At 50.8% G+C, this 13,080-nt stretch overlaps 5 pseudogenes; 2 read left to right on the top strand and 3 right to left on the bottom strand.

Moving 5' to 3' along the window:
• Positions 1-23: 23 nt before the first annotated feature.
• Positions 24-2,459, bottom strand: SAPIO_CDS6316 (annotated as a pseudogene; the record flags this gene model as incomplete).
• Positions 2,460-5,828: 3,369 nt separating this feature from the next.
• SAPIO_CDS6315 lies at positions 5,829-6,236 on the top strand (annotated as a pseudogene; the record flags this gene model as incomplete).
• A 43-nt stretch (positions 6,237-6,279) lies between these two features.
• On the top strand, positions 6,280-6,564 carry SAPIO_CDS6314 (annotated as a pseudogene; the record flags this gene model as incomplete).
• A 3,581-nt stretch (positions 6,565-10,145) lies between these two features.
• On the bottom strand, positions 10,146-11,141 carry SAPIO_CDS6313 (annotated as a pseudogene; the record flags this gene model as incomplete).
• A 530-nt stretch (positions 11,142-11,671) lies between these two features.
• SAPIO_CDS6312 lies at positions 11,672-11,935 on the bottom strand (annotated as a pseudogene; the record flags this gene model as incomplete).
• Between the last annotated feature and the right edge of the window lie 1,145 nt (positions 11,936-13,080).

Raw genomic sequence — 13,080 nt, 5'->3', positions numbered from 1 at the left:
GATAATGGTCGAAAGTGTAACGTCTAGGGTCCTCTTGGCAGGAGGTCTATGTGGCGCTCAATCAGAGAATCGGGCTTAGGTTGTGGGTGTTGGTGCTGGCCCTGCTCCTGCTCGGAACCTAAGGGAGACGCTGAAGTAAAAGGGAACGGCACACTCTCGCAGTTGTTTAGAGTCTCCTTCCAGAATGCGGCAGTGTCTTCTACATCCCGCTCTTCGATATATTTGATAAAATTTTGGAAGGGTGGATTTTGGTGCTTCAGCCAGGCCGGTCCTCCTACATAAACCCTGCGGACTGCGGCTAGGATGAGTTGCTGAGACCAACCGTCATACAAGGCGTGATGGACCGTCCATACGAATGTCTCATATGGCCTGTCGCTGCCCTGGGACTTGATGAGACCGTAGCGCACGAGAGGCTCGCCGATGTTCATAGGCTTGCCCCGATCAGCAAGTAAGTAAGCTTCGACATCGACATCCTCTACCCACTTAACGGGGACGTCCTTGACGATCACTTGGAAGAAGCGCGTGGATTTTTCGTGCTGGATGATTCTCGTGCGAAGTATGGGTGTGTCTCGAATCACCATTTCCCAGGCGTGCTGAAAAGCCGCAACGTCGAGCCCCGGCGAAAGGTAGAGGACAGCCTGCATAGTGTAGGCACCGGAGTGCTTCGAGGACAGAGATAGAAACCCTTCCTGTAACGCTGTGCACGGGAATACATCTTCAACCGATGATCGCTCGAAGTCATACTGTTGCAAGAGGCTTCCAATGTCGACGTCGGAGCCCAAGAGACTGAACGGTACAGCGCGGTCAACCGCGTCAATATGCACGCCCGCCACCCCTGGTCTCGTCTGGAGAGCAACTTCGCCCAGCTTAGCATACTTGAAAATGTCTGCCACAGCGGACTCGAAGCCCTCCTTACGTGCCTCCCCGACAACCTTCATTGCGGCAACTGAATCACCTCCAAGCTTGAAAAAGCTATCATCACTACCAATTTGGGCGGCGTCGATGTCTAAAACTCGGGCCCAAACCTCACGTAGTTTTTGCTCTATGTCCATTCTGTTGTCAGGCATCGTAGCCTCCTCCAGGTACTCCCCGGCAGTGCGCCGTAACCTCTCTCGGTCGGGTTCTCCCAAAGGTGTAAGACTCGTGTGCTGCATGAGGAGGAAAGTCCCCGGAATCATCCAGCTGGGTACGTGGTGCTGCAGGTACTCGCGAACAAATTGCGGAATTGGGAAAGCGGCAAGCCCGCTTGACGGGTTGGGGTCCCCTTGAGCTGCCGCATAGTGTTGCGGCTGTAGGATAGCTACAGGCCTAGGGGTTGCGATTCCCTTCTGCGACACCATCTCAACAATGACTTTGCCAGCCTCTGGCATAGCCACACCAATTCGGCGTTCCACTTCGGCAAGCCATACTCGCCTTTCTTGGCCGAGGGCGGAAGACAGAATGGCATCTTTACGTCCCATATACTGAAGGCTACCATGCTCATCGTAGAGCACCAGGTCACCGGTTTTAAGCAGCGCGCCCCTACGACCTGGTTGCCCCGGAGCTCCCCTTAGGAGCCACTCGGGATCCGTGATGAAGCTACTGAAGGCTGATTTGCTTTCGCTTTTGCCCAGGGATAAGTACCCTGAACTCAACATCGGGCCCTCCAACACCAACTCGCCAACACATCCTGGAGGAAGGAGAGTGTTGTGGTTGCAGGGGTCAACAACCCAGGTTGCAACCCCCAAACCTTTACCTATGGAGGAACTCAACCGCCGCTTTGAAGGATCGAAGTTAAGACAAACCACCAAGGGGCACTCGGCACGGTCATAGGCAGTTGTGACTCTCACTTGTTCCCCCCATCGCAGGACGTCCTGAGAATTCACGCCACCACCAAAGAATATAACCGAGCGTATGGTAGGTAGGCGGCTGGGTTGCAAAGATGCAGCCACAGCAGGAGTGGTCGCTAGCTGGGTAGCCCTCAGCGACAAGATACTTTCGGTGATATTTGACGCCAAGTCAACTCCTCTCGGAACGCAAAGGCAGCCTCCCGCCACAAGAGTAGCGAGGATTAAATAGACTGAGATGTGGGACTGGTACGGGATTGACTCATAGTGGTTGGTATCAGGACCCAATCGCAGGTATTTGGATTGAGTTGCGAAAGCAGTGGCTAGGTTTTCGTGAGATATAGAGAGGCCAATCGGCTTGGAATTGCCAAACGTGAATGAGACATAGGCCGGAGAGGACGGATCAGGATTGCGCGGGTGAGGCCTATCCTGGTCGTTCATATCCAAGCCGCTAAACTCGTCCGGATGGAAGTTTAGTACGTTGGACCCTATCCGTACGCTCAAGTCGTAGGTTGCCGACGAGGATATCACCAGCTTCGCCTGGACTTGGTCGACAATACTTTGCAAGTCCGTCTCGGCAAGTGAGGGGTCGAGCATAACAAAACCTGCGCCAGTCTTCAACACAGCCAACATTGCAACCACGGCCCAGACAGATTTCTCGAAGCAGAGAGCGATTATGTCCCCCTGGCCAATGCACGTACGATCGAGATGGGCTGCAAGTTTGTGAGATAAACTGGCAAGCCCCTTATTCGTCAACTTCCCATCCCATCCCACCAGAGCTATGGCTCCCGGGCGGGTGCGTGGCCATTCATCAATTGTTTCAACCGCGGTCTGATTGGGGAGGGCGGGGACAGCCCCGTTCCATCCCCAGATATCGGCTAAATCATCGTCGTGAAGAATTGAGACAGTCCCAACAGTTCCAGCTCGACCTGATTCACTAATATAGCGAAGCTGGCGAATAGCAGCAGTCACGCAGCGAAGTAGCCGTTTCACGGCCGATGCACTCATGATTCTCTGGTCGCTTCGGGCCTTGATTGAGATACCCTCTTCGTTACAATCGGAATGGAAGAGTTGAAAGCACAAGGGATATCCTGGAATTGTTACAGGACAGGTTTGCATATCGGTCCTGCCATGTTCGTGCGCCTCATGTAGAACTGTGTTGAACATGCACACTCTCTTTGGACAAGTCGATGTGAGAGTGGGAGAGTAAGATGAAATTTGGAAGGCGACTTCAAGCTGACGTACCATATTTAGGTAGCTTTGAACCGTTTGGTTTTGGCGTAGTCGGATATGAAAAGGTATAACATCTTCCTGCGAGCCGACTAGATGTATCCCAAAACAGACGTCCTCCGAGTCTACCATGCGGCTGATTACGAGGGCTAGAGCAGCATGGAGCAACGTGTAAAAGCCGATATCCGGAATGGACTTCATGTAAGAAAAGTGCGGGACCATGACCTCTACTACCGTATCTAGCCTGAGGTCTGTCTTGACTGTTGGGTCCAAAGCCGGGAACGGTGCTGAGACGGGATCGGGGGGAGCATCGTGAGAAGAACTAGCCAGTTGGGACTCAGACAAAATCATTTCCGAGGGATGAGCCGACTCGTTTTCCGCTGGAGTATCGGGAGGAGTATCCCGTCCCGAATTAGATGAGCTAGAGCTGTCGACCCTTCTCGACTGGCCGTCCGGAGGCCAGTTTGGACGCTCCTCATTGGCAGGAGTCTGGGCAATTTGAAGTATGGTGGTCCAGTGAGCCCTCACAAATGGGGAATGAGACAAAAGGTGGATAGATTGGATAAATTGGACAAATAAGGTTATCAGTGAGTGTAGGTAGGCAACGTAAGTGTAACGTGAAGTAAACCGTTGTTATTGGATTTATGATGAGTTTTGCTGAACTTTTACTCCTGTGTAAGACTTAATTATCCCTTTCTCTAGTACTCCCTCGATACAGGATGCTAGTGATGAGACACCCACGTCTTTTAACCTTGGAACACGCAGTCACGTTTTGCGGAGGCCATACGACTATACACCTCTCTTTGGTGTCCTGCCCAGTTTTTCTCGGGCTTGCTTTTAAAGGCATCATCTCGGCGCATGATATCGGGGACTGCAACTTTACACCTCTGCACCAATGTTCAGCCGAGGCATGGCGATGGAATATGATCGCCTCTCTATCATTTGATGGGAAATCGCACTCTCTTCACCAGTCAAGCGGTAAATATATAGTATATTATGTGTGTACGTATGATAACCGTGGGATAGCCCAGTGTCTCGGATGCAGGAGAGACCGGCCGTTGATCAACTGCTATGCTTATTTCGGAGGTTTTCTAGCCCTGTCGCAGATGCTGATTCGTGACGCACCGCTTAATTAAGTCGTCCAGGACTGTACCTTACTCGTGAATCCATCACCGCGGCCGGACTTAACCTTAAGTTCCAACTCTAGGGTTACCTAACACTGACTGTGACTGTGATGCTCACCCAGGATTAGAACTAGCATCCACCGTTAAAAGATGCGCGAGGTGGCGGCTTGCACACACGTCTTCTAGGAAGGGTCTGTGATCCTGGAGATGACTTGGGAAAATTGGAAACCGACTCGAAGCAGTTAATCGCCACAGTTGCTGAATTGCGCCATGTAGACCGCAAAAGACGACTTGCTTAAGAACAGCACTTCATACACATTAATCCATAACGATGTCATGACATATTCACTCACCGCTTCACTTCGGCGACTGGCGGTATGGACATACTCCTACTTACATCATATCCGATCTGACTGGCAGACGAAGTCCAATCGTCCAGGGACGTTTTGCGCTGTTAATTTGCTTTTGGACATAAAAGCCTTGATGGAGATCCCCGTCTTCCCGTGTTGTAAGACACCATGACAAGGCATGACGGGAATGGGCATCGGCCGAGTCTCCCGTCTAGGGACTGATCGTCGGTAACTGCCATTGAAGGGAAGTTGTTGGGTCGAACTGCGACAATCAGGACTGAGCCTAGTGGGGACTGACGACCTCTTTTTTCTTTTTTATTTTGGTACCATGGCAAAACCACGCCAGCAGGGAGGTTTCCTTGCTTGTACTAACGCTTGTTTCTTAGTTTTCCCGGAAGCCTGTCCCATTTTTAGAAAGCCCCCTTGTCTGCCAACAAATTCCTAATTCTGATAACATACCATTGCTTTGAAAGTATGAAGATCGATCAATTTATCGAAGGCATCAGCCTGGAGGCCTATACTCATACGCAAAGCTCTTCTAATAGAGCGAAGCTTGGGTTGGACCGTAGAAGTGCCACACTGGCGCAGGGCAGCTACAATGATAACGAAGCTAGGGAAAACTCAAGCCCCCGTCTGCCGATTTCCCATGTCGAGGCCGCGATCCTACGGCGCCAAGTCCTGGTCCTAGAGCTCCCCGTGAGCGTGTTGGCAGTTTATTCGCACGCAACAGCAGCACAGTTGCTAGTAATAAATTCGTCTCATGCATCTTGACCATCGCTACCGGTGTGGCCATACCCCCGACGGCCATCCTATTCGGAGACGTGCAATCACATATGACGAACTACTTTGTCTGTCTTTATGGGGACAGCTTCTCTCGCGAGATGGCAATTTGAATTGTGTTTGTGTCTGCCGTCATCCGCGCGGTCATCTCACCGGAGGCAGCGTGGTCGAAGAAGGCAATGTTTTGCCGTAGGCACTGCTCAAGATACTTAGCGCGGATTGCTGGGGTAATGTGCTCTCCAGCATCTATATATAAACATGTATATTCTAGATTAGATTGCCCGTACGTCCGCTTGAATGTATTTAGCGCTGGCCACGGATAAAACCAAATGAGTAGCCGTAGGTAGTCACGAAGCTCGCAATGGCAAGATCTACAAAATAGAGTTCTGCCGTATTGGCTTGAGGCCGGAAGAACCCTAGCCGGCGCCTCAACCTTTATTGCTACCTTCATAATTGCCTTCGTCCAATACTGAAAGTTTACCCTGATCCTTTCTGTACTAGTACTGGTCATCCTGAACATGACCCTGGGCTCAATACTCATGCTGAGATGCAATAAGGAAATGACGGATGCCTACAGTCCCGCCACGAGCTTAATTAACGAGGCCATAAGCTCAATTAGGATAACAATGGCACTCGGCGCGCAGGAGAGACTAGCGCTAAAGCTCGAGGGTTACCTGCGGAATTCTGCAACTTGTGGCTTCAGGGCCAAGGCGACTATGGGACTTGCTCTCTCGGCTAACTTGGGTTACGCGCTACGGTACGTTGTGTACGAGGGTCTTCAAGTAGGAAAGGGCATTGTTGTCATAATGGTCGTCCTGATGGGTGCCTTTTCTCTCGGGAACATGATGAGCAATACCCAGGCCTTCGCAGCTGGGCTTGTGGCAGCGCAGAAGATCCACAGCACCATTAATCGCCAATCACCCTAGACCCCCTCGACAACTCCGGAAGCCGATATGTTCCGGATACGATATGGAAGGCGATGACCCATACAAACTGTTCACCACGATCAAGGCTAAGATTCCTATCATCACAGAGGAGTATATCAGTGAGCTTCTGGCTGAATTCTTTAACTTGGGTCGATCCAACTTTGCGTCTCCTGAGGCCTTCTTGACCTGCACCAGGAAATGGCCGCCCACGTCCTCGCTGGAGCGTTTAAAACACGGCACCCCGCTGTTCGACAAGCACGTCAAGAATTCGGAGACGAAGATCAATTACGATAAGCTTTTGGAAGATGTTTTCAGAAAGGAGGCTTAAGAGAAGTGTAGTGTCTTGCCACCTCTTCAGAATTCTTTGTCGAATACGGAGCAAATTTTTAGACTCCTTCTCAAGGTCCCTGGCTGTCAGGGCCATTGGGGCTGGGGGAACGATAATCTCCCTGATTGCAGGCTCGTAGACGATATCTAGCATCTCTCTGAGAGTCTAACCTCCGTCGGCGCCGAAAATTCGGGCGGCCAAGTCCCAAAGTCCATCGTCGGAATGGAACAAGTCGACATCAATGACTTGGTGTCCGGCTTTGATCAATGCCTCTTTAGCTTCCTTGAGACCGTGCTCAATTAGCGGGTGCGGGCGCACAACGCCATCATGAGCGGCGAAACCAAAGCAGAGCTGGCCCGCACCTGCCAGGTATCTATATCAGAGGAGGCCTGCTCATTCCACGGCATGGGGAGGCAGGTGGCATCCCAGTTCCAGGACCCCAAGGAGAGAATGTAGCGGGCGTAGAGCTCGAGCCTGTCGATGGAGGCACTGATGCGTCTGGCCACTCCGTTGATCAATCCGAGAGCCGGATTACGCGCTGAGTGGCACGGGAAGCGACCGTACGTTGGACACAATCCGTAGACACCGTTGGAGTTGGCTGGCGTGCGGATGGATCCAGCAAGGTCGGCGCCGATACCCAAAGGGCTTCCCCGCAATGTTACCAGAGAACTCTCGCATCGAACCTGGCGCCGGGGAGGTGTCCACCAGATTTATTCGCCGTCGGCCATTTTCCTCAGTGATACGGCAAACCCCGTCCTCCCCCCCCTTCCGGCCTTCGGCCTCTGAAAATAAAATAGAAAAGAAAAAAAAAGGTCAAAAAAAAAGAAAAGAAAAAGAAAAGGTTCAAGTTCCATGCACATGTGAGGGAGGGGTGAACATAATACAATGTTTATATAATGCGGTTACCCTCTCTGCTAAGGGCAGTATGCACGAGGTATCTCGTTTGCAAGGCATGCCACCAATATGCATATCGGAGGTGGCCTGCAGAAGACCTTGATGGAAAGCCACGTTAATCCCTCCTTCGTAGATAAGGTTCTGTTTCACGTCGGAAGTGATACGTAACCCCGGCCGAATTGCAGCCCTTCTCCGCAAGAATACCTTCCCCACAAAAGGATGGATCTGCCCGGCACAGATCTCTACTAAAATTATACACTCCTCCGACATCACCTTTTTATTCTTACTAATAGGCTGTCAAGAGCCGCCGTTATCTAGAGCTACAGGGCAATATCCTATGCATCTCTAAAGCAGAGTGTAGGCACTGAACTTGCATTTAAGATCCTCAATTTTACCTTTACCAACGTTAACATAGTAGCCAAGGCTATATAGCGTTATGCTTATGAGGAGTCTCAATTCTATCCAGTTGAGCGGGTCCGTGGCTTCAGCGATAAGGAAAGCTTAACAGCAGCCAAGGAGAGTATTGTACAATATAAAGCAGAATTCCCCAAAGAAAGCAGTAAGTACACTTTTATAATAGCCAAGACAGCAAGAGAAGTGAGTTCCTACATCCCCCCTCCCCTTTCTTCCCGCCCAGGGCTACCTAATACCAAGGCAGAGCTTGGTACGTACTCTCTGTCGGAAGAGGCTTTCTCTAACTTCATCTCCTCTAAAGGGAATGTGGCCTCCACGACGTTGTGGGTGCTGTGCGGTTCCCAGCTGGCACTATATGGCCCTATTGATTTATAATGAAAATATAGGAGTTGCTACTTACATCCACAGAATCTGATAGTTGACGCCAACACCCCAATCACAAAGGTCTCACTCAACCCCAATACAAATATAAAATACCGATATCAAATAACAACTCCAAGAGGCACATACCGCCAGAGTTTATACGCCGCAAACGGTCGCACCAGTCACTTGCTCCCTGGCCTTCGTGGGCTTGTATACCCCTACTGAGAGAGCATGACGGTGTAGGACCTCGGCCCCAAGGCCCCCACTTGGGGAGATAGCCTGTTTTGGAGTATCTATCATAAGCCTCGATATAATACTACTATAAGGTAAACAGAATCTAGAATTTTCTATCTCTAGCAGAATGCTTTTACTGGCCACTTCTTCGGTGGCGGATACACAACCCCCATCGAGGCCCTTACTGGATGATAGCTAGCTTGCCTCCGAGTTGCCTGGCCATTTGCAAAAGACACTCTCCAGATTTCTTGGCTAGAAGAACCCCGGTCACAACCGCCTCATCAGCTAATGGTCAGGAATTCAGGGGTTCACTATAGATGAAGCCCCCTTGGTTAGGCTATTGCCTGTATCTCTAGCTGGGCGGGAAGTGGACGGCGAGTGGATTGCTGCTAGTTTCAATGGCGGTGGTATGGCTTTCTGCTGGTCGGCCGGTAAGGCAGTTGTAGCTATGATGTGCGGTGAGGACATCAGCGACTGGTTTCCAGAGCCTTTTTTTCTCAGCGAGGGACGCTTGAAGTCTAGTCTATCAGTTAAGGAATCCGTCTCCAGCATGGAGGCGACTTTTCCTAACTACATGGAGGGATAATTAGGGCCAGGGCTCTTTTTTTCTCAATTTTTTTATCTTTTCTTTTTTAATTTACAAATAAAACAAGGCCTCTGTAGCTGTGTGATAAACGTAGGCTAGGCGTGCCTATGGATTACCCTAACTTAGCTGCAGCTCAGGAAAGTGAATACTAACGGAAGTTGCTGAGGGTAACTTTCGGGTATTATATATGGATGTATTTGACACTGAATAGTAAGGCTACTTACGAGTACGTGCAATCTTCCATTATAGACAATAACGGTTCAGTGAGTAGATCGTAGAAGTCCGGGAAGAGCTTCCAACATAGGCGGAATATAAACACAAGACCAAACATTGCCCTCCTGCCTACTCAAAGACACCCTGCTTCTAATAGTTGCCTACCCTCTCCGTGGTCACCCAGTTTAAGCCTGTGACAGTTATAAAGGGGTCATTTATCCACTACAACGCACAGATACGTACTCGGTTCTAATTGTCTAAGGTGTTAGCGACAATATCTGTAACCTCACGCTTCTGGACCTCATCGGCTCGCCAGCACGGAGGCAGCTAACAAGGCAGGCAGTCCAGCAGGTAAAGCCACAAGAGGGTGTACTCTAGATACAATGAGAGAGTCAAGCTTACAGTTGAGATGTTACATATATTAGATCTATACAAAGTTCAAGGAGGAGCAACTTCAAAGCTATTTACATCATTACCCTAGTAGGAGGGGAATGAAAAGTTAGTCTTCCTTTGTAAAGGCCTTGTATTCTTTAGAGTGACTTATGCGCTTGGCCATTTCATTCTATCACTCAGTAGTAGGGGTAGCAGCAGTAGGGCTGACGAGGGTAGCGATAGTAGCCAGGAAGAACTTCATTTTGACTGGATTATGAGGGTTGAAGTTTGAGAAGATCGATTTAGGGAGTGGTTGATGATAGTGATAGTGAGGATGCTGGCGATGGTGATGATGATGAGTTGCAGGAGATGAAACGGGAATTTCAAGCGGGTTCATATATCAGTTTTTCCACTGAACATCGTCTTAGGTATAGAAGTAACCCTTAAACTAGTCTGTACTATAGATATAGAAGTATATATAGAGTACTATAAAGGAAATCCTTATTTATAGATATGGCCGAAGAATCTCCTGCGTGTGGCTCCAAACTTTGTCCCGCGCTAACTCTCGGAGCAAAGCCACTTTTTTGGCGTTCGAAGTGCAGTCGCACTTATAATTAACGAGAAACAGTCCGTTCTCCGGTTTTTCCAGCGTGTTCAGACCAGCCTTGCCGTTCCACGGCACACCGCGGCCGCCAAAAGCTGCGCTCGTGCTCTGGAACAGATATCTCTGCCCAGAAACGTCATCGTTGATCGCGAACAGGCCGATGATGGGTTCGAGAATAAGGCGTACAAACCAGGCCATGATCGAATTCGGCTCCGCACCTCTTCTCGCGTTTCCCGTGTTGACCCACCCAGGCCAGGAGTGTATGAATGTCACATTTGGGGCGTCGTTGGCTAGCTTTTCCAGGGCGATGGTATTCATGGTTAGGAACTGCGGCTGAGCCTTCAGAGCGCCGAAATTCCCAGGTTTCTTCAAGTCGAGGTCGTCCAGGTCGAGAGACGCCCGTTCCAGCCCCCCTCCCAAAACACTGATGACCCTGGGGGCCTCCGATCGATCAAGAAGGGGTAGGAGATGTTGGATGAATAGGATTCGCGAGTAGTACTCCAGGCTTTGCGTGACTTCGATACCCTCAGACGTCTCGTTGCGGGCGCCAAACGGTGCGTAGCCCGCGCTAAGGAACAGCAAGTCGACGCGCGACTCTTTGCTCTTGATGACGTCGCAAATTCGTTTCGTGTCTGCGAGAAGCGCAATCTGGCCCTCGGTCCAGATGACCTCCGCGTCGGGGTTGATGGTGTGCAGCTGCTCGATGAAAGTGCGCATACGCTCCGCGGAGCTTTGGCGTCCGATGAGGTAGATTCTCACGCTCGTGCCCGGAGCGACCAAGGCTTTGACCGTGAGTTGTCCGATGCCAGATGTGCCGCCGACGAAGACGGCGACGCGGGGCGCCGTGGCGCCATTGATGAGTGCGTTGGAGGCTCGAATATCTTTGTCGGATACCATCGTGAAGCCGGATGATAATAATGATGTTAGTCAATAATAGTTTGGCGTTCGCGAAGATAGCGAGGGGAAAAGGTAGGATTACCGAGCTCGATGTGCAAGAGCTCGAGTTGAGAAGGAGTTGAGGCAGACAAGTATACGCGTTCGATGTCAAAGCAATGGCGACAAATCAATCATGCGGCCCTAAGAAAATGCTTCCTCGTGTTCCACACCCACTCTGGTTTTCCCCTTCCTTTTATAGCAAGAACACCCCCTGACAAAACCCCGCGAGAAAAAACCCCCGACAAAAACCCCCCGACAAAATTATTTTGGGCGTGGCACATGTATGTCTTAAAGTTCCCTAGAATTGTATAACCAAATATATTCGAGGACCCCGGCTGAGCTGTAAAGCGCTAATCCTAAACAGCTGCCCTAGAGAAATTAAGCCAGCATCTGGAAATTCTATCCAAATACGGGTATAAAAATGGCAGGATATTGATAAAATGGTATATAATCCGTAGATTCATGTTATTCAGGCTCTATCCAGCTAATCTTTACCGTAGGCCGCCGGGATCGACCTCCGCATCAGCGATGTTAGAGCCGCGATCTAGGATGTCATGGAGAGCTGAGTGGTCGAGATCGGTGGTAAACTGTACCCCGTAAAGCCAGGGCCGAATATCGGCCGTCACGACATCGAGCGCTATCACGTCCACGGCGCCAAGGCCCATCCCCTTCGTCAAGAACTTGGACCACAATAAGATGGAGGAAGGGGAGATTTTTGCCATCGAAACGTTTAGGAGCATGGGATGCGGCTGCATGGTAGACGGCGTGAGTTTCACCCACTAACCTCCCAACCCATTGATATTTTCCCGAACTACGGCGTGCTAAAATGACTTCTGTATGGCAGCCCAGGGTTTATGGGTATGGGTTGCGCGATGAGGCCCCGACACGGCGATCGTTGCGACTCGCTTGGGCCAATCAGCCGTACAACACCACCCGGGAACACCTTTGTACCCTTGTGCTTTGCCGCCGCTACCTCGAGAGGGTTGTGTACGGTCATCATCCCATTGTCGTAGGGCTTCAGACATTGTAGACTTTACCGGCTGGTTAACAGTATCGGACGTGGTCGATCCAGTATATGAATTCGGAGCGCACTAGGACCGCGATATCGAGCTAAGCCCTTTTGGTGGTGACCTCGGCAGTAAGTGCCGCTGATAGATCGTCGGGGGCCTGGCGGACCATTCCACTAGGCAGCATGGCCACGGAGGACACGGCGAGAGCGAGAGGCCAGCTTTGTGAATTTTCTCCGCTGCTGGCAGACGGTGGCAGGTTGGGAATTCACAACAGTACAACTGTACAAGTGGGCTTCTTGCGATTTATTGGTATGTACTTCGTAGGCCGCACAACATGCTGTGTCTGGCGAAGCCAATCTCCTTCAAAACTTCCAGGAGGCGATCCGCGGTGCTGTTGGCCTCCGATTCCATTTCTGAGCGAAAAGTGTCGAGGTCGATAATGGGGATGAACGGGTAGGGCCGAGTACGAATCCTTTTTGGCTACTCTGATAAAGGCGCTCTGGATGTTTCGGAACTATCGGCCGGAGATTGTGGTGATGCCTGTTCGATGCCCCAGTTTCGCCGCCTATATCGAGAACAATGGCATACTGCAATCACTCGTCAGCGAGGCGTTTCAATGGGTATGTACTGGAGGAGTACAGAATAATAGTACCTCTCCCCGCGCCCTACGAGCAGCCTCACAACTCGGCATTTTTAGAGAGAACAATCCTTCACTTTTCCGTTGTCCGAGAAGAAGTAAGCTCCACGCCCGGCCTCTGGCGCGCACTACAGGTCCTCCTCATCCCCTGGGCTAGAGAAAGTCGTTCACGGCGCCACAGCCTCAGTCGCCACCTCTCTACCCGCCGTGACCAAGTGCCCGACGTCAAAGAGTCCTTCGACATTGGTCGCGA

Source organism: Scedosporium apiospermum, assembly GCF_000732125.1.
Source record: "Scedosporium apiospermum strain IHEM 14462 chromosome Unknown SEQ_SAPIO_0102, whole genome shotgun sequence".
Lineage (NCBI taxonomy): Eukaryota > Fungi > Ascomycota > Sordariomycetes > Microascales > Microascaceae > Scedosporium > Scedosporium apiospermum.
This window is presented reverse-complemented; position numbering and strand designations above follow the sequence as displayed.